Genomic DNA, 27,571 nt, shown 5'->3' on the forward strand with positions numbered 1-27,571 from the left:
TCTCTCCTTGATCAGGGTCCATCCATTATTCCTTGTCTGGCCTTCAGGTGCTTTGGAAAACAGGTTGACCCCCTTCTCTCTGAGACAGTCCTTCAAATATTGGAGCACTGTATCATGTCTCCCCTGGTCCTTCTCTTCACTAGCCTAGCCATGCCCAGTTCCTGCAACCGTTCATCATATGTTTTAATCTCCAGTGTTCTATATTTGTCTATTTTTTCATAGTGGCCACTTTGAAATTTATTTTATTGAGCTGCTCATCTCACAAGCATGATCCTGGGTGCATAAAAAAAATTAAAATTAGCATAGTAACGTATGAGGACATCTTAATTAAAACAATAACACCCCAAACAAAAAGGAGCATCACCTAATTTTCCAGCCAGAGTGCTGGGGAGAACAGCCAGGGAAATAGCTCTCAAATACATTTTAAAGTTATTTTATATTGATTGATTGATTGATTGATTTTTACCCAGTCTTTATAGTCACGCAAGGCAGTAAAACATACTTAAATAATATTCCTCCTATTTTCCTTATAGCAATAGCATTAGCACTTAGACTTATATACCGTTCCATAGCGCTTTACAGCACTCTCTAAACAGTTTATAGAGTCAGCATATTGCCCCCAACAATCTGGATCCTCATTTTACTAACCTTGGAAGCATGGAAGGCTGAGTCAATCTTGAGCTGGTGAGAATTAAACTTTTGGCAGTGGGCAGAGTTACCCTGCAATACTGCATTCTAATCGCTGTGCCACCAGGGCTCCTTATAACAACAATCCTATATGGTAGGTTGGACTAAGAGAGAGGGACTGACCCAAAGTCATCAAGCTCGCTTTCATGTCAATTCTTGATTAATTTTTGGGATTCAAGCCCTCTGAAAGGTTTATTCAAGGGGGAGGGGGCGGCATGTGGATATTAACCTTTTTCTGGCGATTCTGTTTAATATCTCAGTACAAGTAATATGGTAATGTTGTTCTCACAACATTAAATCTGTGCATATAACAGAGACAACACTTTTATACTGTGCTGAAACAATTCTGGGTTGTATTCAGTTCACATTAAAGCAAAACATAACATTTTTTTTCTTCCACGTTTTGTGAGCATAGCAATGACCAAATGCTAAAATAGAATTTACAAAATTCACGTACGGTTTTCTAGAAGATAGTTAAAAAGTAATATTACTAGCCACTAGATGCCACTGTTGTTTTATACCAATACAGCAGGATGAATTTTTCTGGTACTTTTAAAGAAATCATTTAAGAAAATATGAGCATCTGGAACATTTTGTTTTTATATTGTGTTATTGTTGCTTTACCTTTCTATTTTTTCAAACCCATTCCCCTTGATGTTTTGTACATTTTATATATATTATTTATGTTGTACTATATCTATTTTGAATTTTGTTTTGTATTTTTTCTCGTTTAGAAATTACAGATATGTCTTCACAAGTATATTGTCATGATTTCTAAGTAATGTATTGTTGTACTTGTTTTTTTTTTATCCTTTTATCTGGATCTTTAGCTCTGTTTGTTAGTAAACAAATATTTCCTCAGATTGTCATAACAGCCTGCAATAAAAGAAAAACATTACTCTTAGAACAGAACTACTGTTAAAGTTCCTATACGTTTAAAGGTATATATATTGAATACTTTACCAAAAGTTGGGATTTTTTAAGGATCATAGATACATCTGCTTTTTGACTTTTTGATTTTTTTTAAGTTTGCATACCAGTTTATTTATGTTTATAATGCAGGCTAAAGGTTAATTTTAATACTAAAGAAGAATTCACAAATTCAGTGAGGTATATTTACTTTCTCCTGTCTTATTTCCATACAAAAGGCATTTTTTTTTTTACTTTTGATCTGTTTCTGGAATCAGAGCTGTACTAGGGAATCCTACAGAAAAGCAACAGAGTATGGAAGTATTGGTAAGACTTTATCACATCCTCTTCAAGGGAAAGAAGTTTATCTGGGCCAAGATTTGTTAGTTAAACCAATAGGCATGTCTTTCCTTAAATATTCACATATGAAAAATTCCATGTAAATATATAGTACAGCAAATACTTGGAAAGTGCTTTTTGTAAACCTTTGTTTATATCTATTTTTCAGGAATTTACTATTTACTAACACAATTTTTCCTAATCTTAACTCCTAGATTTTAGAGTTAAAGGAATATAATAAAGACATGTTGTCAGATCCTGTAGACCAGGGGTGTTAAACTCACATCGTCATGTGACGTATTGGGACTTTCCCCCCCTTCGCTAAACTGGGCATGGGTGGTAGCATGTGACACATCTGGCCTGTTGGCTGGGAGTTTGACAGCCCTGCTATAGACGAAAAGAAAATGCATCATTAAATTAGATTTCCCCAACTGGTGCCCTCCAGATATCAACCATATTTCTAGGAGTTCTAGCAATTAGAGGCTTTAGTAGGAGGTTGTAATAAAGACTGAAATTCTTTGGGGCTAAATTACAGGCTTTTAAGTATTATTTTTTCAATTTTTATTTTCCATCTGTGTCATACAATAAAAACTCCTAACAATTATTCTGAATGCTTGTTTTAGGATGGTTTTCTGCTCAGCCAATTAAGAGTATGTATGATGTCTTCCAACAAATAATACAATTTAGTGTTAGGCATTCCACTATTGTTAGGACACAGTGAAAATAGCACCTTCCTATAGATTACTTGGACTTATTTATCAGAAATAATACTGAAGCATTTGTTTTTTTAAGAAATACTGTCTTTTGATAAAATTAGTTAGCTGGAAAAAATGGTACTTAATATTTCAATTTATTAAATGTATCAGCTACCCATTTTACCACATTTTAACTTTTAACTTTTCTACCAGGTTCCTTCTGATTTTTGGCTATCATAGACTAATATAGCTGTCCACCTATAATTCATTATTGACCAGTGAATATTTTGATTTTCTTTTCAAAAAATGTAGTCACAGTTGGCAATCCTTACATAATTAAGATAATCAGCTTTGGGTTGCTACAATAATCAATTCTAGTCAATAAAAAGGAAATTCTTTCAAACTCTTTTCCCCAGCTTTCCAAGGAAGGATGTGTAACAGAAGAATTTAAGGCTCATACACACTGGCATAGTTTGTTTATTTACTGAAAAGTATTATTATTTTGCTTTTCATCTGAAAAGGCTCCAGATCTATATACAAAGATTAATAATAAGATAATCTCTCCACAGAGGATTTACACTTTTTTTAAATGACATAATTTAGTCTCATGTCTATTTCCTGGAGATGGGTGGTCGTGTTTGCAATGGGGCAGAAAGAGATGTAATTGAAACATCATCATTCTTGCTTGTTTTGGTGATATATTTATTGCTGGTTTCTCTCTTTATGCTTTTAAAGAGTTGCCAATCTCCTTTTGAAGACATTATTTCAAATATGATTTGTTTCCCTCATTACTGTATATGTAATATTGAACATTTCTAGTCTGGTCTTTAGTACTTTAAAGCTGCTTTTGCTTTAGTGTTGTTTTAATTGTGGGTTGATTTTATTTAATACTTGATAGTATCTTTATCTGTAAGGCATTTTGGTTATTTTATACAGATCATAAACTCAATACATTTATAATATAAACAAGAGCATACAGGAAATAGTTCAACAGCAAATTTTGGTTTGATTTTTATTTTCTGGAAAGCTTCCCTATCATGCAGAGAGGTTCATTTGTAAATCCTGTTACTATAGTAACATGCTTCTACATACAATATCAATGTATTATAAAGTACACAGGATAGATGCTTCTGTGTTCAGCAGTGAAGAGAGAGAAATAGCTGGAATATATTAAAATAATAGTAAAGCATGAGTAATTTATATAAAATTGGATTGGCCTGATATCAGCCTTACCCAGAGATTCTTTGACGAGGGGGGGGGAGTGAAGGGGGAGAAAGAGAGAGAGAGAGACAGAGGGAGGGAGAGGGAGAGAGACCATCCTCAGCATCTAAAATATATTAGGGGTCCACTCAAGTTGATGACTTGCTACCCCTTTATCCTCATGCCTGGTGTCCTTTGTGCTATAAACCCTCCACTCTGGTGCTTCAGCTTTTCTCAGTGTTGTACTTTCCGTGTGACCATGCTTAGAGCTGTCTAGTGATATTTTGACTCCTGAATTCTTTCAAATTCTTCCACCAGGCAAATGTGCCAGGACCGAGTGGAAAAGGAGACAGCAGTTCCAAGGCTGGAGACCAAGAGTTTAGAATGAGGTATTGGAAGGCTCACGGAGGAGAACTGTCTGAGAAATGGTTGCAATTGTGCATAGAATTGCAGTTTTGATCTCCAGCTATATGGAGGGTCAGGCCTGGAAGCCATCTTTTTCATTGGATCTTCAGGCCTACCACATTTACTACTGTGGGAAACTGGGAGGGGGGATTGTATGGAGCCAGGGTGATATATAGTCATAATGACATTCCTTTCTCAGAGAGTCAAGGACATTTTGCCATGCACTTGGACGGCTGGAACTGGGAGACATCTCCAGTTGGGACTGTGCTTCCATTGGACCATGTGATGGACATGTGGGTGTTGGGCAGTTGAACTTTCCTTTGGGTGGGGAAAACCTGGAAACTTTCAGATTTGGGTTTTCCCAGATGTGCCAATATGACATCTCTAATAAAATGGAACTTTGAGGGAACTCAAGCCTCAGAGTTTTCTTTTGTTGGGTATGTTACCTGGAACCGTGACATGGAGATCAGAACATAAAAAAAACATAAGAAGAAAATGCTATTCGGAGAAGTGGTTCAGGAAGTAAGGTGAAGTAATGATGACAGAGAAGCCAATGAAATGCATTTTCAAGATGAACAGTATCTGGGCAATCGGAAACTATATAGGTCATTTCTCCCAACCTAAGTGTTTGTTTACATTTTCCCACATGTGTAATACAGTAAATCCTCATTACAACCACTAAAAGTATGTGAGTTAGTAATCTGTTTGTTAATGGTCTTCCACTCAGTCAGTGAGAGGTTTCTGTGGTCATCAGCAAATGAGACCTCTTAATTTTGTATATATCTTCTCTGCTGCACCATGGCAGTGAAACAAATATCTGGCATGTATTATGTATTTCCACTCTTAATTGACTAGACCCTGTTTCTCAACATGTTATTAATTCACAATGTGTTTCTCAAGTTTAAATGGAAAATGATGTTTTGAAGGAATGCCATGTAATCAACTAAAATGAATTTGTTGAAAAAGTTGCCAGACAATATTTTGAAAAAGAAATCTCCTGTTCCATGTTGAATGCAACAGCCACAAAAACAACTTCTCTATCATCACCAGTAAAGATATAAAATGGTTTTCCCCAACTTATGTGCTGAAATAAGGTTCCTGTTATTGCCAGCCAGCCAAGGTATCTGAAGGACAATACCTTGGGGAAACATACAGGCTGAAATTTAGATGCTAGTAAGATAATTATGCATAATTCCATTCCTTTACTGCATGCTTAAATATATCTGTATGTATCTCACTTTTCCTTATGCAGTTTAATGTAACAAATAAAATAAACAAATAAAATAAATAAATGATATAGGGCAGTGATAGTGAACCTATGGCACATGTGCCAGAAGTGGCACATAGAGCCATCTCTCTGGGCACGCCAGCCATCGCCCATTGCTCTTCTGGGTTCTGGCCAGCTGCTCTATGCGTGTACGGGAGCACTGGAAACAGGAAGAGCAACTCCCTGGTGCGCATGTGTGTGCTGGGAAGCTGAGCTTGCATGCCAGCAGAAACCGGAAGACCAGGTGACCAGCATGCATGCACACACAGGAAATTGGAAGCTGAGCTTCCTAGTGTGTGCATTGCTCTTCCACTTTCTGGTGCTCCACCCCCCATGAGCGCTCCCATTTCGGCACTCAGTGCCAAAAAGGTTCGCCAACACTGTATAGGGTCTCCTGCTTGAGCAGGGAGTTGGACTAGAAGACTTCCAAGATCCCTTCCAGCTCTATTCTGAATTGGAATGAATGAATGAATGAATGAATGAATGAATGAATGAATGAATGAATGAATACATACATACATACATACATACATACATACATACATACATTCAGACAAATCTCCCAAATAACAAAACATTTTCCCAAACTGACAAACTAATAAATAAAAGCATTTAAAAATCACAGGAATTCTTGTTCTAACCAGATGCAGGAAGAAGCAATTTGTCATTGATCTTAATACTATAAAGGTTCAATATTTCTCATCACAGTAACAAAGAAGGAGCCCAGTTTAGTTATTCTAGCAGGGACTGTTGCACTCTAGTCAAGAACTTAAACATATTCTAATGAGTTGAAGATTCCTTCCTTCAAAAGTAAAAGTATGGCTATAGATGTGGTATATATGGTCCAGCATTCTTTTCAGAAATGTTCTTTGAGATGAGATAACATAACCTTTATTGTCAATTTTTCTGCGAACACACTGGCACCCATTAAAAAATGAAATCCTGGTGCCTGGTCTCTCTCTGTCTACACCCATACACATACATATTCTCTCTCTCTCTCTCTCTCTCTGTCTCTGTCTCCCTCCCTCTCTCTGTGTATACATACACACACACACACACAAAAAAAAAACATAGATAGACACACACACATAAATCACAGCCCATTTTGAATACATAGCAGACAAAAAAGTCTTCAGAATTAACAAGGTTGATATTATATGGTATAAAGCTATTACAGAATCTAGTTTTTCTGCTGTGGATACTGTGAAGCCTCCAGCCAGAAGGTAATAAAAAGAAACAACTGGTCATGGAGAGGATGTGTAATCATTAATCATAAAATACAACAAGAAGTGATCATCAGAGATACCAATAGGAGAAGGAAGTAGAAAAGATGAGAAGACGAGGAAGATGAGAAAGATAATAACAATACAGCCTACTACATGGGTAGATATATTTAGGCCTAAGGCAGTGCTGTGGGAATTAGGTGTTCAGCAGAGTGATGACACAGGGGGAGAAAACTATCTTTGTATATACTGTAACTGTTTTGGCATGCAATGTCCTATAGCGGCATCCAGAGGGGAGAAGCTGAAATAGTTTATAAAGCTCCTTGGGCAGTTTGAGCTTTCTGAGTTGGCGCAGAAAGAACATTCTTTGTTGTGCTTTTTTGATGACATTTTTTATGTTAGGTGTCCATTTTAGGTCTTGAGATATGATAGAACCTAGAAACTTGATCAACCTACAGTTGATACTGTGTTGTCTAGTATTGTAAGAGATGGTAGTACAGAAGGTTTCTCCTAAAATCTACCACCATTTTTCTGAATATTATACATATTTCAGGCTAAACAGGATAGGCTCAACTAAAAACTATGGAGGGCACCTGAGGATTTTGTAACAGTTCTGAACTGCCAAGATTATATCAAAGCACAGATAGATCCATCAAGTATTTCAAGTCAGTGAAACCTAGCTTCCCACTTTCTTCAAATTACCACCTCTCAACGGTGCCATTATCTGCAACCCAGAATTTTTTTTTCATCAAATGACGAAAACATCCAAAAGATAGCTCAATGTTCATGGTTTTATGGAAAATTTCAGATTGCAATTTCCCACAGCTTTTATTTGCTTTTATTTTATTTGCTTTTATTTCCTCCTAAAAGATTTTGTGGGAGGGAAGTAAGAAAGGAAGGGAGGGAGGGAGGGAGGGAGGGAGGGAGGGGAAGAGAAAGGAAAGGAAGAAACATGACTGCACTGAACTGGCATGAGCAGATGACTAAAAACCTGAGAATGGAATGGGAAGAATGAGATGCAGGAGCACAGGGAATGATATCAGGGTAAGTCAGCTGACCCCAATAACTGTGTTGTGAAATGATACAATTCAAATAAAGGACCCTTAGAACTGATTCTGACAGTGAAAAATGGGACTTACATTGTTGTAGGAAAAATGACGGACTAGGACAAGCTCTTCAGTGCAGGAAAGAGTTTTTATTTGCGCAAAGGTTCAAACAGTCCGAAGACCCCAAAAGTTTGAACAAAGATGGATGATTTCAACCAGATATTTATACAGTATAAAGACAAAGTTATTACGAAGAGTACAACATTTCACACGTAGAAGTTACCCTTTAATCTATCTCTAGGAAAGACATAACAGCATGGTTCCCACAGGCTCAGGCTTTCAGCTCCGGAGCTCAAGACATAACAAAAGGAGATAAGAGGCTAGAAGACGCCTCAAGGGCAATAAGGAAGCAGCACCCGTTATCCAGGGATATGCATGACATTTGGGATGCAATAAACATTAAACAACAGAATGTATCTGTTTAGGGTCAGTTTGCCCTTCTACAATTCTGTACCTACGTCAAATACCGTTTGTCATTTCAGCACCTTGGCACGGGAGAGGCACTTCTGTCTTGACCAAAGATTTGGATTTCTAATATTTGAGTTTTATCCCAATATCGAATCTTAGCCTGGCTCATACCCCCCTTTGTGACTCATCTGTTTATCCAGACGAGTCACACCATAGGTCCTCTTCCTGCTGGAGCCGTTTGTAATCCCACGTAGCCATCACCTGAGCAGTTGTCTTACGTTCCACCAGCAAGGATAGACTTTTAGAGAGAGTTTAACAAACAGAGGTAAAATACACGGGAGAAAAAGACACCCTTGCAGCTATTAATCCTACCAGGTCAAAGATGGCCTGCAGGCCAGGTAACTTTGGCCACCATCCTGAAAACATATCCTGTAAATTAAGGCCTTTCCAAGTCTGGACTGACACATGAGCTATTTTAACCATTTTGTCTATTATTTCCTTAATAACCTTTCCGCTTTCATCAACTTCTATACAGCAATTAGTCCACATACCCCTCCTTCCTTGGCTAACAAATAATCTAAAGCTAACCTATTCTGCATAATATATGTCCTTGATTTGACACTTTCCCTAGCTAATTGAGTAAGACCTTTTACAGTTTCGTTGGTGATGATTTCAACCACAACTTGCAGACGAATTAAACGGTTCAGAATGTATATAGGGGTCCAATAGCCATACATGCCATCTTCCGCCCATGTAGCCGGTCCATAAACCTCAATAATTCGTTCTGCAGGCCATTCTTCACTTCCCCAACTACGTTGGTTACCTCCAACCCTAACTTTCCTTATTGCTGATGTATCTACATGTCTTCTCTGTCTTAAATTTCCCACCTCATCATATACCGGGACACCTAACACCTGTCGGGTTTTAAGGGGAAGCAAAAAAAAAAAAATCCTGGTCCAATTATTCCCAGGACCCAAGCTCCACACCAAGATTTTGGTAGAACCCCATATGCCATCTTACCACATATCCAGTATAGTCCATCAGGAGCCAGCCATTCAAGGGTCTGATTATCTGGATCCTTTAAAAAGGATAACCCGTTTACTTTAAACAGGGCCCTTTCATCAGTTCCCTCTGTGGCATTAGCTCCTGACCACCATACCTTACTTTCCCATTTTCCTGTACATATGAGGTTTCCCACCTGATGACAGCCTGGCACAATTTTTCTCCAAAAACAAACATTCCCTACCAGACTAGTAGTCAAGGTCCAGTCTCCATCCTTACCCTTATTATATGACAGATTACCTTTCTGATCCATTTCTAATATTTTGGAATAATTTAATTCCTTGAGCTTCCCACGGCCATTTTTCTCCCATGTTAGTTCCTCCACCAACAAAACAATTCGATACATTCAGAGTGTGGGCTATGTCTTCAGCTAATTTGACAAAGGTATTTGTTACATGACTAGGAATTTCAGGTATATGCAGCTTTTCCATTTCAGATAATATTACAAGGGTTCAGGATTTATTACCAAATAATATACTAGCACCTCCTCTATAATTTTCACGTCCCACTCTACCTTACAGCTTATACATAAAACACAATCAATACAGTGAGTGCAACAACAACACTCACACCCACAATTACAAAACCAACACATTTAAAGAAAATTCTCTTTTCCGTTCTTTTGCATCAAAAGGCAGCTTCCAGGGTGTCCTAAGCAGGGACTTCTTTCATCTGTAAGAGGGTCACACACCGCAGCCGGTTGGGGAAATATTAGGAATCGGAACGACTGAGAAATCAAATGGGCCCTGGTTGTCCACAAAACCATTGCTTATATCTGTAAAACACAATAATCAATAAAGCTACTACCCCAATTACTCAAAGTGCCCACACCCAATTTGCCTCCCACATGGATCCGCAATGATCTCCAATCTCTTGTCAGGATCCAAGTTCCGGACCAATCCAAGAGAGCAGGTGCTCCATCCTCTTTTTAGCTTACAGCGGGTTACATCAGCAGATATACATCAAGGTAACCTATATATAGAATACAAAAGCTTTCTTTAAACATATTCAAATGTCAGTTTTGTTGGATGTTGTTCATCCACGGACACTTTCCAGCCAGTGTCAGCTGCTGCCTTGACTCATGTCCGATGGATCCATGATTTTGATTCTGCAATCTTAATAGCAAGTGGAGAAGTCATAATACCAATAAAAGATCCCTTCCATCTTCCACCTGGTCCCCAGGTTCAAATGAGTGACATTAAGTTACTAATCTAGGGGGTACTTGTTCCATCACATATCGTTGGAACCTCTCAATTTGCTTATTAAGTTCTTGTACCATCTCCATATTCCAACCCCCCCCCCCTTTATGACCTAAATCAGGCCACCTAACATACATATTTACCTTATTTTACCATATTTACATGGTCGGGTGGAATAAACCTCCAATACCTGTAAACAATCATACTCAGAAACAGACTCCGTATGCAACAAAGTTGCTGGATTTAATCGGTTAGACACCACCAGACACACCTGTGGATTCTCACTCCTAATTGCATGATATTTTGTCAGCCTTTGCCCACTAATCCACAAATGTCCCTTAGTATCCAACACAGACTGCTCCTCATGAGGGGAGTGCATGAGTATAGGACAAGAAAAAGTAAGTTTATTACAATTCTGAATCAATTCTGCACTTGCAGCCAGCACCTTCAAACAGTGGGGCCAGCTTTTCGGCCCCCTCCCCATCCAATTACAGCAAAAGCTAGCTAGTCCTAAAAAGCTTCTCAGTTGTCTTTTTGTTCAGGGTTCTACCAGCATTAGGACCGCCCTTTTCCTGCTCTGGTCCTAAAGCTCGATAACCCTTATATTGTATCCCAAATATCTAACTTTCCTTTTCACCAATTGAGCTTTCTTTCTTGCTACCCAATAACCACACTCTAGTAACAAATCCAACATCATCGTGTATTCATCTTAGTATTCTCCCATCATAAATCCTCTGTCAGTCCTGTTGATCCAAACATCATCAACATATTACAGTATTGTGTCTCCTGGTTGTTGAGGCACATAATACTGTAAGTCTCTAGCTACCGCTATTCCAAACAATGCGGGGGAGTTCTTAAATCCCCGAGACAGCCGAGTCCCAGTATATTGCATTTTCATTCCTGTGTAAGGATTCTCCCACTCAAAATGCAAACAGTGGCTGGCTTACGGGGTGAATGGGAATTGTAAAGAATGCATCCCTTAAATCAATAACAGAAAACCACTCAGCCCGGGGTGGAATTAAACTTAACAGGGTATATGGATTCAACACAGCCGGGTGTAAAGTTACCGTGCCCCGGGCTGTAAAACCCATCTAACTGTTTAATTGGGATAATTGGAGTATTCCAGGAGGACTAAATAAGCACCAAAAACTGCGCCTCCAAATCTCTGAATGCTTTCATAAATAGCACAAATAGCTTCCCCAAAAAACGGGACGCTGCCTCATACTCACAGACTCCACTCCAGGTTTTAGTTCCACCCCCACTGGAGGGTGGCGAGCTGCAAAACCCGGCAGGTTATCCTCAGCGCACATCAAACAACCTCCAAATCTTCTCCGGAGAATGCCTTGTGGTCATTCTCTGACTATCTTCATCAAAAGAAATTGTTGCCCCTAATTTGCTCAGCATATCCCTGCCTAGCAATGGAATAGGGCACTCAGGAATGTACAAAAATTCATGCTGGATTTCAGCTTCCTTAAAATCACACATCTCTGATTTCAAGACCTGCCGCCCCATGGCTTGCCCTGATACCCCCTGGACCTGGATTTTACGTGATCCAGGAGCTGCAATTTGCTTATTTACAACTGATCTACCTGCTCCTGTATCCACTAAAAATGTTGTCTGCTGGCCCCCTATCCTCATTGTAACCAACGGCTCAGGCGGGGGTTCTCCCAAGCCTGGTCCCCTTCAATCTGACCACACCATGTCTGCCAATCCAATACTCTCCCCTTCTTCCTGCAAACTGCCCACGCATCCCTGACCCAAAATCCGCTCTTCTCATCCCTCAACTTCTCACCATCTGTCTTGGGCATTCCTTTTCCCAAGTAATTCCTTTTTCCCAAATAATTTTATTTCTATACCACCCTTCTCCCAAAAGACTCAGGGCGGTGTACAGCCTATTTTGTTAAAAAAAACAAGACAAACACCAGAAAGGAGAAAAAAAGTTTTAAAAGCATCTCTTTTCCTCTTTCTCCCCTTCAAAGGAAGGGGGGGGGAGAAAAACCCCCTTGCATCCCACTTCGCAGTTCTCCTACCAACAAACTAGCCTTTTTATTCATCCGTGCCTCCTGCTCTTTCTTCTCCACCTACAGCCCCCACAGCCTCCAAATCTTCCTCCTCTTCCTCCTCCTCATCATCATCCCCTCCCTCACTCTGACTGCTACCTCTAGGCGAATGACTCCCCCTGACTTTTGACTTCACGCCAGGATCACTCATACGCCTCTGATTTCCTCCTCCGCTCCCTCCAGCAGCCCCCTTACTTTTCCTGCCTGCTCAGATACACATAACCCGACTGTTTCAGCCCTACATTGCAATAAATCCTCAGCTTTTTTCAACAGGGCTCTCACCCATTGATCAATATATTGAAATTGATCAGGATATTTATCCTGATTCACTACAATCACTCCCCACAACTTATCCACTGTTTCTTCCTTTAACCATCCCTGAGGGGGAGGGGGTCAGCCCATCTCCCTTTGTGGCCACACATATTTACATAAGAATTTTAATTGATCCTTTGATCCTTTCAGATAGGAAGGGTTGCTAAAATACTTGTCAAAACCTTTTAACATGCATGCCAACGGAGTATTTGGCACGCTCTGAACCCCATCCCTTCTACCACACTGCCGTCGACTCATAGCCCCGGAAACTCACAGCCACTAATGAGAAATGCGACGGTTTAACCACCCACACAACCTGACATGGACTTCATTAGGGTAGCCTACCCCGAGTCCGAGGGAGTGATCAATTCCCTCCTTCTGCTTTCAAATGAAGCAGGTACAATTCTTTTACAATATACTTACTTAAAACGCTCCCACTCCGTAGATTCCTGGCCAGGAATTTGTTCAGACCACCTTTCCTGTACCGCAGGGTTCTTGGACTCGATCAGAGCACCGTCGGGCCCACCGGGTTATCGCGGCTGTCTCCCAGAGATGTATCTCTGTGGCGCCTGGAGAATGTTCAGGAGCGACCTCCCGATGGTCCCGAGGGGTCAAAACGGTCCTCAGCGAAATATCGCCTTGTACCCAGTCCCGGCGGAGTCGCCAGCTGTTGTAGGAAAAATGACGGACTAGGACAAGCTCTTCAGTGCAGGAAAGAGTTTTTATTTGCGCAAAGGTTCAAACAGTCCGAAGACCCCAAAAGTTTGAACAAAGATGGATGATTTCAACCAGATATTTATACAGTATAAAGACAAAGTTATTACGAAGAGTACAACATTTCACACGTAGAAGTTACCCTTTAATCTATCTCTAGGAAAGACATAACAGCATGGTTCCCACAGGCTCAGGCTTTCAGCTCCGGAGCTCAAGACATAACAAAAGGAGATAAGAGGCTAGAAGACGCCTCAAGGGCAATAAGGAAGCAGCACCCGTTATCCAGGGATATGCATGACATTTGGGATGCAATAAACATTAAACAACAGAATGTATCTGTTTAGGGTCAGTTTGCCCTTCTACAATTCTGTACCTACGTCAAATACCGTTTGTCATTTCAGCACCTTGGCACGGGAGAGGCACTTCTGTCTTGACCAAAGATTTGGATTTCTAATATTTGAGTTTTATCCCAATATCGAATCTTAGCCTGGCTCAACATTACTTGAGCTAGGGGAGAAAAAAGCCAGATTCCATGATTGTGATCTGGCTTTGTTTGGATTTTCAGGGAGACAAATATGTACACGCTTGATTGCATTTTCAATGGGGAGAAGGGGAGGGAATCCACCAAGTTATCTTTCAGTTCTTTCTACGTTTTCTCACAGTATGAATTAATCACATTTAATAATACTAATTATATACCTTGTGCATACCAAATTCCACTATAAACTGTGGAAAAATATGAAGACATTTCCAGGCCTGGAGCTAGTTTAACAATGAGTCTGTGTATGTGAGTCTGTAATTGCTTGTCATATGTCATAGTTGGATCTAATTATTCTTTGTAGATTTGTTCATTTGCTTTGCTGGTAATTTACACTTCCAGGAAAACTGTTGTGCAATACTGTGACATGAATAGGGTGTGTTTGACTCTGCAAAATTTAACTCAAACCAGTGGTACAAACAAATCTAAAGTCTGTGATTTGCAACAAGGTTTTGATGCTGATCAACTGACCTTTGATTCATGAGATGGCCTAAGGTTCCAACTTGGTAGAAAGCATAAGAAGACCACCAGGCAAATGAGATTCAGTATCTTTTCATTATCCAGACAATTGTTTTATCATTGTAAGATCCAATCTGAGTAGGTCATTGAAATCAGAAGTTTATACTTCCAAGCTTTTTGACTCTTGCTGGAACTTATCCTCAGGGAACCTCTGTCTCTCCAGAATGTGGAGAGAAGTTCCCTGAGGATGGGCTCCAGCACGAGTCCAAAAGCTTGGAAGAATAGACCCCTGATCTCTGTGACTGACTCAGATTGGATCCGGCAACATTATCCTGAGACATCTATATTTGCTTTCATTTATGTTTTATTATTCTTTGATTCTCCGCTGATAGGTTTGGGTGTGATTGCAATTCTGTGTCTATCCCGGAGCAGTTTTGCTGATGTCTTCTTCTGTAATCATCCATGAATTTATCCCACCTTTATTACTTTTATAAATAACTCAAGGTGGTGAACATACCTAATATTTCTTCCTCATATATTCCATACAATAAGCCTATGAGGTGAATGGGCCTGAGAGAAAGGAACAATATCATCCTGCAAACTGGGGAAGGCTCAGCAAAAACTGTGAGAAGTCCAGCCAGCAGTTATGTGCTATGCAGCAGTCAGGATAGAGTTCAGTGGGCTTTGTACCAATTTGATTAGGAATTTAAGGCAGACCCTAAGAATCCAGTATTCTCCATTCAAGTCAACATGCAGTTCCAGCCTCACTAGTGATGGCAGCATTAAGGCCTTGCACCCACTATCTGCCATTTTAATTTTCACACAATACATCTGCAGCCCTGACCACATATTTCACTGTCTTAAAATGGTGGAGGACCTGATGTGGAACATGTGGGTGCATTACTCATTTGTAGGAAGGTTTCTCTTTGTTCATGCGGTTTTGCTGTTATTAGTACTTGCTTTCACCAAAGGAAGAGGAAATGGCATAAAAGGCTTGGATTTCTGAAAAAATTAATAGTACCAACCTAATGCCACAAGAAGCATCCCTTAGTAGACAGAGTGATGTATGTTCTTGCTGCTGCTGAGTTCATTAAGCCCATTTTTGCTATTGCCAAGCAGTTTAGATAGAATAGTTTTCAGAAGCACAGGCATTAAGGTGCTTCTTTCTAATGGTTAAAACAAACCCAGAAACATACCTTCCAGCTCAGAGAACAGAAAAGCATTTAGTTTCTACAAGACCTAGAGACCTATTGATGGAGAATAAAATAAAGGTGTGAAGATCAATTTAATGTGGTAAGCATTTCTGCCTCTAAGAGATTTACTAATCTCCGTGTAACAAACTGATGTGAAAGATTCCTCAATGGCAAACACACTAGTCATTCTGGCATTTATTGGCCAGCAGCATATACTGAAAGAGCAAGATAAAATGAGAATTAATTTTACTTTCATGTCCCTATAGACGTGATGCTCAAGGCATTGCTATTAAACTACAAGTTTTGGAGGCTTCAGATAAGCTATTGCCTCTCTGAAAATCCTGAAGCAAGTTTTCTTTGTGTCTTTAAAGGCAGGAAAAATAGAAACAAATCTTTGTGGCTTCCATTATGAGGGATGAATATCAAAATTCAGAATGTTTCCATGATAAGGAATGGTTAAAAGTGTCTTTTTTATCAAGGCATACAAGATAATGAAGACATAATCAACAGGAAACTGAATTGAAAGCAGAAGGAATGGCATTGCTGATTAGGAGAGGAGTGGTAGTGTCAAAGAACAGCACATTTTATTGGAACGATTGCATCAAGGCAATGAAGAAAGACAGGAAGATTCATTTTATAGATCAGTGCCAGGACTCATTTAAATGTGTGTGTGTGTGTGTGTGTGTGTGTGTGTATGTGTATCTATGTATGCATGTATATGTATGTATGTATATGTATGTACCTATTTTTCGGACTATAAGACGCACCGGAGTATAAGACGCAGCTTAGTTTTTGGAGAGGAAAATAAGAAAAAAACTGATTGGGGGTGGATCGGCCTCCCGGAATACCCCCAATTAGCTGTTTCCAGAGGTGAACTTTAGGAACAGGTTCGTTGGTTGTGAGCTCTGCGCCTTGCCTTTTTTTCAGCCTCTCAAACGGAGGTTTCAGAGCCTTTTTTCATTTCAGAGGTTGGGCGGGGCTACGCACCCAGATTTTCACCCTCTTTTTGGGACTAAAAAGATGCGTCTTATACTCCAAAAAATATGGTATCTGTGTATATATATGTATATATATGTACATATCTATGTGTGTGTGTGTGTATGTGTGTGTGTGTGTATGCAAGTTTTGGTGTATTCGGGTCTTTTCCTGTGTAAGATTAAGAATATCTTGGCGACGTTTTGACAAGGTCTCACTCGTCATCTTCAGCTGATGTCCTCAGCTTCATGCCTGTGCAAGGAACGTGTGATCGGAGCTGCCGTCTCTCCATAAACACTGGTGGGGAGGTGTGGGGTGCTGGCCCTGTTGCTGTGAGCGGGTTGGTTGCCTGTGTTGCTACATCCTGATTAGTTGATGGCGTTGATGTTTGCAGACTAATCAGGATGCATCAACTAATCAGTTTGCATCAACTAATCAGGAACCATAATTCATGCTTTGTAGGCAAAATACAAAATAGCAGCCAGACAGAACTCAGAAACAGTCTGTCTGACACACTGGAGAGGCTTTGCTAACTATAGAACAGGAATATGCAGTCTCGGTATGCCTGGGTCTCTGGATTTTGTGGAAGAGGCCCATTGACACCATGTTATGCTCCCTCGCTATATATAATACTGGGTTAGATCAGTAATTTTTGAGGTTGGCAACTTTAAGAATTGTGAACTTCCAGAATTCCAAGTTTGAATAACACTAGGTTAGATAGACAGAATTTCTTTGTCTATATACATTACATCTTGGAAATTCTATTCTATGTACAAAAAAGTAGGGAAAAACAACCAAAAGAAGTAGAGAGTTTTATATATGGGGTGGAAAATGAGTTCTTCCAGGTGGATTTTGTTATAAAGAGCTTTAAATAACCTAAACTCTTAAAGCTAATGATGGAAAACAAAGTAGTTGTGCTTTCTGAAGTAAAGCAAGGAAGAATGATACAAAAAATATTTCACATAGTCTGGAAAACAGGAGAAGAGATAGTAAGGTCATCTTATTACTGTTTATGAAAATGGTATTAAGTTGGCAATAATGACCAAGAGGATATTATGTTTTTCACATATTGATTCATCTTAGAGTGATGAAAGCTAAACTTTTTCTAATAATTGATAGGGTTGATTTAAAAAAAGTGATGTTGCTTATATTAGATATTTCTTTAAAGGGCTCAATAGCTCTCAGTAAAGACTGGTGAAAGTGCACATGTTTCTACTTCTTATTAAAATATATAGGATATTTTCTTTTTTCTTTTTATAATGTCCTGGGAGCAATTAGAAAGCGCAAGAGCAAGGTATAAGTTGGAAGCTATTTGCCAAGATATAACACACAGGTACGCACACATGCACAACCAAAACACAGCTTTTGGATTTCACATTTGGATGTAGAAGCCTTTCCCCACTTTTTGTATGATTTTCCTCTCTTTGCTTTTTTTCCTCCAGTTTGGCTCAGAGAGTTTGTGCATTAGATATAAAGCAGTTTCTTTTTAGACACTCTTTGTCATCACCAATCTAACTCCCCAATACGTGGATAAATGTGGACTCCATTTTTCTTTATCTTATACACTTAGGAACAGTTCCAAATCTTTTGCACTTCATATTATTGCCAATTCTAAAGCCATATTTTCCCCAAATCCAGTTTGAAGATTTTAACATAATTGCTCCTCATTTCCTGAGGTTATGCTAGTGCCAAATTCTTCCCATGTCAGTATCTATATAGTGTAGATGCATCCATATACATACACATTCCTTCAGACTCATCCACTCAGATAAAGTCCCATGGAAATTGGAAATAAGGAGTATACAGATGTGGAATATAGAGTTCTCTCAAGTGTTCTGGAAAGAGAATTAGAGCAGCTTTGTTTGACACATGAGCCTAGTTTGTTCAATTAGTCTGAACAGAATCAAGAAAGGTCACTCTCTTCTCGGCAGTAAGAGCAGAAAAATTAACACAATGTCAAAAATTTTGCTGAATCATTCAATTAACATTTGGTGTATTCAGTCTGACCACCATTTCTTGGCTGTACAAATAGAAGTAATCCTTAGGATTACTTTTTTTCTACACAGATTTCCAGTTTGCAAGTGTGAATATTTGTATTTATACATCGGTATTTCCAAATTTACTTTTTGTTCTTTCTCTGGTTTTTCCTCCTCCCTTATTATCTTTTCTTTTTTAACTGTTAATAAGTTTCCAGGAGGGGTCAGTGGAGAATGGCCAAAAAAAAAATGGTCAAAATGGGGGCTGTGATGGTTTAACTGAAACTTTGATTGTGTTTGATATGAACCGCATATAAAAATTGGTAGAGCTTCGATTGCACCATGATGGCCACTGACTTGTGTCGACCCTGAAGATGCATAAGTGTAGCCATATTTTATTGTAGCCTTTGTATGTTTTTTTTTTAAAAAAATAGCTTTTAGGTTTGTAAGTAAATATATTTAACAATACTTCAGGCTCGCCACTTTCTAACTATTGAAAGAGGTGTTGTAAAGATAAAGGGGGATAGTTGTGTCTAGATGGCATTCCTTTCCTGTGGGAACAGAGAAGATGCCTGCAGCTGGACAAAGGTGGAGTTTGGAGTCACTGGACTGTTGGACTGAGGATTGATTGGAGATTGTGACTCGGGGCAGGAAGTTTCTTACTATTGCTTTTATTGAATGTCATTCCAGATCCTGCCCAGAGTTGGAATTACACCAAGCCCTTGCCAATTTAATGTGTGCCTAATAAATAGACTTTGGAAAGAAGATGGATTCCTTGGGCCTTATTTTTAGGGACATGTTACTTGGAACTTGATTTTTTTGACACTCTCCTTTTACATAACTCTTCATTTAAAAAATACTCTAGTGCCAATGTGTATGGATGTTCTCAAGATGTTGCCATCACATCTTCCTGGAAAGAGGGACTGAAAGCCAGCTAGTTCCTCTGTTTCTATAAATAGGATTTCTCAATCTAATTTTGCCCTCACTTGCTTTACAGGACAGATTCTGACTTCTTTAGTATTTTTTTAAAAAAATATTTCTGGTCATTCTTTGCCTTGTTAGGTTCTGTTGTAAGCAAACTTTTGTTTATATTGCTGTTGTATCACCAACTTGATCAATCTAATACTAGGTTTTTGTAACCTCTTTGCCAAGTTTAGTTGTGTGAGTTGTTAATCTATATTGTTGCTGCCCCCTGCTTCTGTTTTCATAATTACTAGCATCTAGCAGAAGTTGTTTAGAAAGATGAAAGACTGCCATTTCTAGAGTTGCTACTAAAATGCATCTAAAATAAGGACTGAGATGAATATTGATCTTGTTCTCAAGTGACATTTCACAAAAAGTCCAAGATAGCACCCTAATTTGAACAGCATGCTTTGGTTGTTCATTGTCAATTAGCATGTTGGCACAGTAAAGGCTGCTAAGAGTTGTAGCAGAAGTTTACTTTGAGGACTGGAGCACAAAATGACCTGAATGTTCAATTTAACTGATGCCTTGACTTGACTCCAATTTTTATAATAAGATCTTCTTGAGCATTTGCTTGGCTCTTGTATTATTTCCACATTGCTAGAACACATTTGAGAATGGCCTGCCAAGCTGAACAAAACAAAATTTTGCATTCTTTGTTAATAAAATATAAAACCTGCTTTAAATACCTATATAGATTTAAATTTCTGAAAAGTGTATTTGGCCACTAGGTGTGAATCTTCATTGCAACTATTGTATCTGTGGAGCCCTTGGAGATGATAGCATCCCATCTGCATCCAGTATCATAAAGAAGGAAATTAGAAAAAGGGTTTGACTGTGGGTAAGGGTTAACCAAAGTGTCATAAAACCAGAGGAGAATGGGGAATGAGGGCAATCTGGCTATAACATCTGTCACTCCAATAAATGCCATTGTTGATGTAACTGATCTGCCTGGCTTAGGTGGCTATCCCTTTCTTCCCTTGGTGCTGTGTGTAATTCCTCTGAAGTGCCAAACTCAGTGGAAGAGGGTGACTATCTCAGACAGAAGGTGTGTACTTCCACATTTACTAGAACCATCAAACAATCTCAAAGGGCAAAAATATGAAAACCTGGCTATTGCAGGTTGGAAAGAAAGATTCTTCAGTTCAGTATCATGGTTTTATCACTAGATCAGTTGCAAATTAAATTTATCCAGGTTTTAATCTCAAATGAAAGAAATGACATCCATATCGCAATAGCAATAGCACTTATATACTGCTTCACGGTGCTTTACAGCCCACTCTGAGCAGTTTACAGAGTCAGCATATTCCCCCCAACAATCTGGGTCCTCATTTTACATCCTCTAACCCCCACAGCTCCAACCTTAAACTGTCTACTGTGGACCTCACCGTATTCCTTAGAGGTCCGTAAAGGGGGTGTGCATAAGTGCACCATTGTGCCTACCGTCCCTGTTCTACTGTCCCCATTTAGTGTTCTCTCTAAGTGGCCAATAGATGATGTACAAAAATGGTGGTTAGCTAGACTTTGTCTTAATTAACTCACTATAAATGAAGGTTGGAAATTCCTGTATCCAGACTGTACCAAAGTTAAAGATACTTTTTCTAAGTTTGGTGTAGTTGTTGCTTGTTCATGTCCATGTTTATACCTGTTTTCTAGTACATGTTCGACAAATTAAATAAATAAATTGACAGACAGACAGACAGTGGTGAGATTCTGCCGGTTCTAGGCAGTTCGGCTGAACCGTTTGTTAAATTGCTGGCTCGCCCCTTGCCCCGCCCCTCCGCACCACTATTTATTGCCAATAAATAGTGTTGGGGTGGGCGAGCCAGCAATTTAACAAACGATTCGGTGTTTTTTTTATAATTTTATTGGCCTCGCAGCTGCTGCAGGGCTTCAAAGGGCCGCCCTACAGCTGATCAGTGTTAAAAGAAAACAAATGAGTAGACCAGTGCCTGCAAAAATAAATGGGTAGACCCAGTGGTGGGATTCTACTTCGGTAGAACCGGTTGTTAAGTAGTTAAGTAGTTAAGCCAGTGGTTGCCAAAGTGGGCGGTACTGCCCCCAGGGGTGGTGGATGCCTTAGGAGGGCGGTAAGAGGCAAGGGGGGTGGTAAGAGGCAAGGGGGTGGCAGGGGGGCGCTAGAGGCAAAAGGGGGTGATGGGGGGGCTAAATGGCAAGGAGGGTGGCCCCCACCCTTTAGCCTGTGCCTCGCAGCAGTTACCTCCTTGCAAGCAAACAGCAAGAAAAAACAGCCCCTTTCAGCCTCAGCATAGGTTAATTAGCACAAGTTGATTAGATCGGCCTCCCGACTCTTAGCTGATTTGCTCTCAGCTGCTTTGCGCAGGGCTCTGTTACTAGCTGCAAAGAGTGCTGGAGCAGATTTTTTTTTCCCCTAGCTATGCTGAAAAAACAAAACTGAAAGTAAAGCAGTTCAATATGCTGCAACGTGACAAAATGAGGCAGAGATAGATTTCTTTTTCTTTTTCCACACAAAAAAGATAGGTGCAAACAATGGGAAATTTAGGGCAAAAGAGGAGAGTTCAAGATTTTAAAACACAAAAGAAAAAAAGCTCTATTTAACTAGGGAATTGTAATAATTGAGATACTATTAATTGTATACTGTGTTGAAAGCAGAAATGGTTAAGTTGTGGTTTGGAGGAATATATGGAGGAATTTTTTTTTTTTAATTTGATTTATATGCCGCCCTTCTCCGAAGACTCAGGGTGGCTTACAATGTGCTCAGCAATAGCCTTCATCCTTTTGTATATTTATACAAAGTCAGCTTATTGCCCCCACAACTGGGTCCTCAATTTACCTACCTTAGAAAGGATGGAAGGCTGAGTCAACCTTGAGCCTTGGCGAGATTCGAACCCTGCAGTAATTGCAGGCAGCTGGTCTTAATAACCAGCTTAATAACAGGGTGCCTTAAACCCCTGTACTACCAAGGCTCTTTGGTTTATTATTATTGGTAAATATAATTAATTGATTTGTAAGAAATTGGATTGCATGGAAATAATTGGAATATTCATGTTTATATTGATTAATATATAAAAAAGATAGTTATATAACTAATTGATTTATATTAAAATGTTGAATTTGTATTAAACAACTGTAATATTACATAATTAACCAATGTGAGGATGGATATAAAAATAGATGACAATGGGAAGGGGTATAATATAGAATAGAAGGGAAAAATTGAATTTGATTAAGATTAGAGATGAGGATGAAGGGTAATATTGGTTTTTTAAAAAAATAGATGAGGAATAAATATGGCAAAAAGGAAATACAGAAATTGTAAATTTAATTGAAATGACTAAACGCTGTTTAAATTTGTGAACCGGCCAAATACTCTGTTCAAAGAAAATACATTGTATGTTTGTAGGTGTGTTTCTAATTATTGCTATTTATTCATATTTGTTCTCTTTTATTCTTTAAAGTTTAACAATTCATTCTTTATCTTAATATCTTTATATTTGTTTGGGGTTGGCTTTCTTCCCTTTCATCTTTTTTATTGTACAGCAATCTTTCTCCTCAAACCTACCACCTCTCTCTTTTCTTTCCTTCTTACTTTCTCTTCCCCTCCTCTTCTTCTCCTCCCTACTTCCTCTTCCTTTCTCCTTCTCCTCCTCTCTTCCTCCCTCTCTTACTTTCACTCCTACTCTAATTTCCCTTCCCTTCCTTCCTCCCTTCCCTTCCTTCCCTCTCTCTCCTTCCTTCTTCCATCTCTCTTGTCCTTCCTTCATCCCTCTTTACTGCTGTATCCTTTTGTACATATGGACTACTCAGAGGGCTGAAAAAGTTATTTTTGACTGGTCCTCACACTTTTGACCAGTCAAAATTGAATCCCACCACTGCATACAGACAGACAGACAGACAGACAGACAGACAGACAGACAGACAGACATAAATTTTACTCACTTTGGAAGGATGGAAGGCTGAGTCAACCTTGAGCCTGGTGAGATTCGATCTGCCAAACTGCTGGCAGCCGGTGATCAGCAGAAGTAGCCTGCAATACTGCATTCTAACCACTGCGCCACCACGGCTCTTATCACTTTTCATATCATGGAAACCTGACTCAGAGAAGGGAAAGTTCATCCTCTCCAGCTCTGTCCTTTGGTGGAAAGACAGAATGTAATTTCCAGAAATATCTAGGTGTATTGTTCTGTCCCCGGTCCAGCAAGATTGAAGATTCTTTTGGATTTCAGAGCAATATCTATACTAGTATGAAAAGGTAGGCCTTTCTTCCAAGAGTTCATAAGAAAATAGCAAAATAATTCAATACAATTTACCCCAAGCTATAATGTAAGAGAAAATTGGTACAGAATGCTTTAAGGATAGTACATAATTGCAAAAATAGATAACGTGTAATAAAAATGCTGTAAATGTTGTGATGTATAAAAAATACCATACATGAGAAGCATTTCATGGAGGTTTCTGAACAGCATATATAGGTTCCAAACTATCATTACTCATACCTGTCTTCAATGATCTTATATCACTGGATTTTATCAATGATAATAATGATGAGTTATATACATACATATTTATTTAGTTGACAGTATGTAGCTATCCATCTCACATTTGTGACTCTGGGTGGCTTACAATTAAAACAAACAGTACCAAAAAAATTCAAACACAAAGCAGCCATACAAACAATAGAAACATTAAAAACACATAAGCACTTAGAAGCCATATAATACAATCACTGGATAGCATAGGCACTCAAGAACAGTACAGCTATTTTATGGGCTCAGCATCACTCTGATCCCCAGGTCAGATGGTTGAGCCAAGTCTTCAAGCCCTTCCAAAAAGCCAGCAAGATCTTGGAATGTGTTGCCTGCTCCTGCCAGAAATGAAACCTTTGAGGTTCAAGGTTATGGTTTCCTGCCAAGGATAAGATCATCACACTTAAGGAGCATTGTTTGCAACAGGTGGTGAGATTATTTCACAATTAAGGAACATCTGCTTCTCTTGGTTTTGGAATGAAGATGAGAGAGATCATCTTATTCTACGCAGAGATCCCACAAACGATAGGGCAAAACAATGTATGACCCAACTATAACTCTTCAGTGATTAAAAAATGCTTTCCTAATTCCATATTACATACTCAACCATTACATGGAAATGTAAAATCCTGTATATGTGCTTAAGAAAAGGAGGTATGTACCACTGTCCAATTCTGTCTCACAAATCTAGCAAAATCCTCAGAATTACACATTGTAAGTAAGTGGTCAGATGAAGGGATGGATGAATATAGATAAATAGATAAGCAGACATAATATATCAAATAGATATAATGAATAGATAATCTCTATGTTTATCAATGTTGCAAAATCCCCCAAATCTAATCTTGCACAGTTACGATCATAGTCTATATTATTGGCTAGGATCACTGAAATCTGGTCTACTCTTCAGTATCTTCCTTGTGCTTGTTAATGAACATGGTAGTGTCATTCAACATTATTTATATCATAACTGTCTGATGCTAGCAGAGTATGAAGATACTCCAGCCAAGACTTCTTAAATTATAGGGCTTAGCCTGTTATACTCTTGGTTACTATATAGAAGCTTTGTCTTGTGGGAAGCTGGATAAGGTATTGAAACCTATTTCTTGGTGATGGGATAAGAATTAAATCTAATGAGTTGTTGAATAAAGATACATATAACGACTCATATGCTTTATAGTGAGGACATTTGGAGTAGTAATTGTACAGTATAAGAATGCCAAATCCAGTCTAAACATCTGGCTGACTGTACAATGAACCATAATCATCATCACCATCATCATCATCATCATTATTATCTAAAATAAAAATCTCTCCCACAACCTTCCAAAACATAGATCCCTAGTGATTTGTTTCCCTTATACTTGTTTTCTGGAAACTGCTATATGGAAGCTTGCCAAATAATTGAATATAAGTTTGAGTGCATGAATTGTAAACAAATGACATGATTTGTGAGCTCTACTTGCATGTATATTGAAGAAGATTGATTGATATGGTTGATCGATCGATCATATAAGAGAAGGACCTCTGTGGGGAAGAAATTAACAGGATTTGCTTAAATATAGAAGGGTAGGGTAATCACCAAAAACGTCTTTTCTTTATGCAGAAATATAAAATCTGGGCTTTTGAATGGTATCATGAATGTGGCTAAGTGCAAAGAAATTGGAATAACTGCAGGCATTTTATGGTATTATCAAGGGAGGACATTATGGCAGTATGGTAAGACATCCATCTGGAAGACTTCATTGAGAGAAGTGTTGTAGGATAGGAGAAACTACACCAGGCAGGATTGTATTTTTTCCCCCTGTCATATTGAAGATGGATTGGACTTAAATCACCTCAATAGCTAAAATAATGCATTGCTTTCCAAAATAATACCGGTATAAACAAATGATTATGTGAATCGTTTGGAGTTCTTTTCTATAATTCCAACAACTCAGTTTATAAAACTTCTTAACAAAAGACAGAAAAAAGATTGCTTTCAATGTAAGGCAATCACTATTTATGGAACTTTGCTAATTACAGGTAGTCCTCGATTTACAACAGTTCGCTTAGTGACCATTTGAAGTCACAACGACACTGAAAAAATAACTTATGACCATTTTTCACACTTACGACCGTTGCAGCATTGCCATGATTTACATTGGGATGCTTAACAACTGACTCACATTTATGATGGTTGCAGTGTCCTGTGATCATCTTTTGTGAACTGCAGTGATTCACTTAACAAATGTGGTGAGAAAAGTCACAAAATGGAGCAAAACTCACTTAACAAATTTCTCACTTAACAATATAAATGTTGGGTTCAATTGTGGTCATTAGTTGAGAACTACCTGCACTTTGCTGTAACTACCTTGAGATACTTTATTACAAAGCAAGCTCCAGAAATTCTTTTAATCTGTACATTTTACAAACCTCCGTTTCCATTTATCTTTCACAGTTCTTCCCCTCCTCAAATTGAAAAAAAATCTAGATAGCCTTTTCCACAACTCCAGTAGCAACTCAGATTATAACTCAGGTTCAATTTATATAGTGCTAAATACCAACGATGATATATTTTGAGTAGGTCCCTCCCTCCAAATTTGAAACTAGTAGATTGCTAAAAGCATATTTTCCCCCAAATCCACTGCCAAATCCATAAGAGAAATAAAATCCTTACGTATTTCTCATGTTTCTTGAAAATGTCTATAATTTTAATGTTTTCAGAGACTGAGTGTTGGGGTGGGATGTACTAAATATTCAGACTGAAACTGTCTCTGATCATCTATATCCCAAGCCTACGGATGGTGTGCCTTGTTTTGCTAGTGACTGGAACTATGCCATTTATTAGCATGGCATTTATCAGAGATTTTAATCTTCATAATTAAGTACTAGGCTTTTTTATTAGAAATATTTAATGGTTTTGTGTTGTTCTTGTATAATGCTTTTAGTCCGTAAGCCATGCTGTTGTGAGCAATAACTATCTAATAATCAGCAAACTTGAATTAAAAAAAAGTCTGAAATCATTCTTTCATTTGTAGATAGATATGTTCTGGGTTGCTTTGTTTTATTTTGCCAGTGATAAGAACAGTCTTGTGTTTGAGTTGGCTGAGGGTGCTGTTTCATTTGATGACATTCTATACCGAAAGGCCATCTAGTTCAGTATAAAGATAAAAGACTGTGAAAAGAGGGATCAGAAATCTTGAAATTGCCTATAACAGAAGCTGAGTAGCAACACTGGTCTCCTGCCCAAAAGGATTCCAAATCTGAAATAGATGAACAGAATGGACAGAATTTAAAGGATAGGGAATTTTTCTCCAAGCATTTTTATGTATACATTTAGTTTATAAGATGCAAAATGTATGTATGCAGATCTGCATTGGTTTTTCCTAAG

At 38.7% G+C, this 27,571-nt stretch overlaps 1 protein-coding gene and 1 long non-coding RNA gene across 4 annotated transcripts in view; one reads left to right on the plus strand and one right to left on the minus strand.

Moving 5' to 3' along the window:
* The window catches only part of CACNA2D3 (calcium voltage-gated channel auxiliary subunit alpha2delta 3), a 563,616-nt gene that overhangs the window by 229,178 nt on the left and 306,867 nt on the right, over positions 1-27,571 (plus strand). The window lies entirely within an intron of this gene.
* On the minus strand, positions 7,901-14,076 carry LOC148115526 (uncharacterized). Its single transcript, XR_015732661.1, has 2 exons — positions 11,730-14,076; positions 7,901-10,273 (listed from the first exon to the last, which is right to left on the minus strand). It is a non-coding gene; the product is annotated as an uncharacterized LOC148115526 (long non-coding RNA).

This window comes from Pantherophis guttatus, chromosome 2 (assembly GCF_059756535.1).
Source record: "Pantherophis guttatus breed Tessera chromosome 2, ASM5975653v1, whole genome shotgun sequence".
In the NCBI taxonomy this organism is placed as follows: Eukaryota; Metazoa; Chordata; class Lepidosauria; order Squamata; family Colubridae; genus Pantherophis; species Pantherophis guttatus.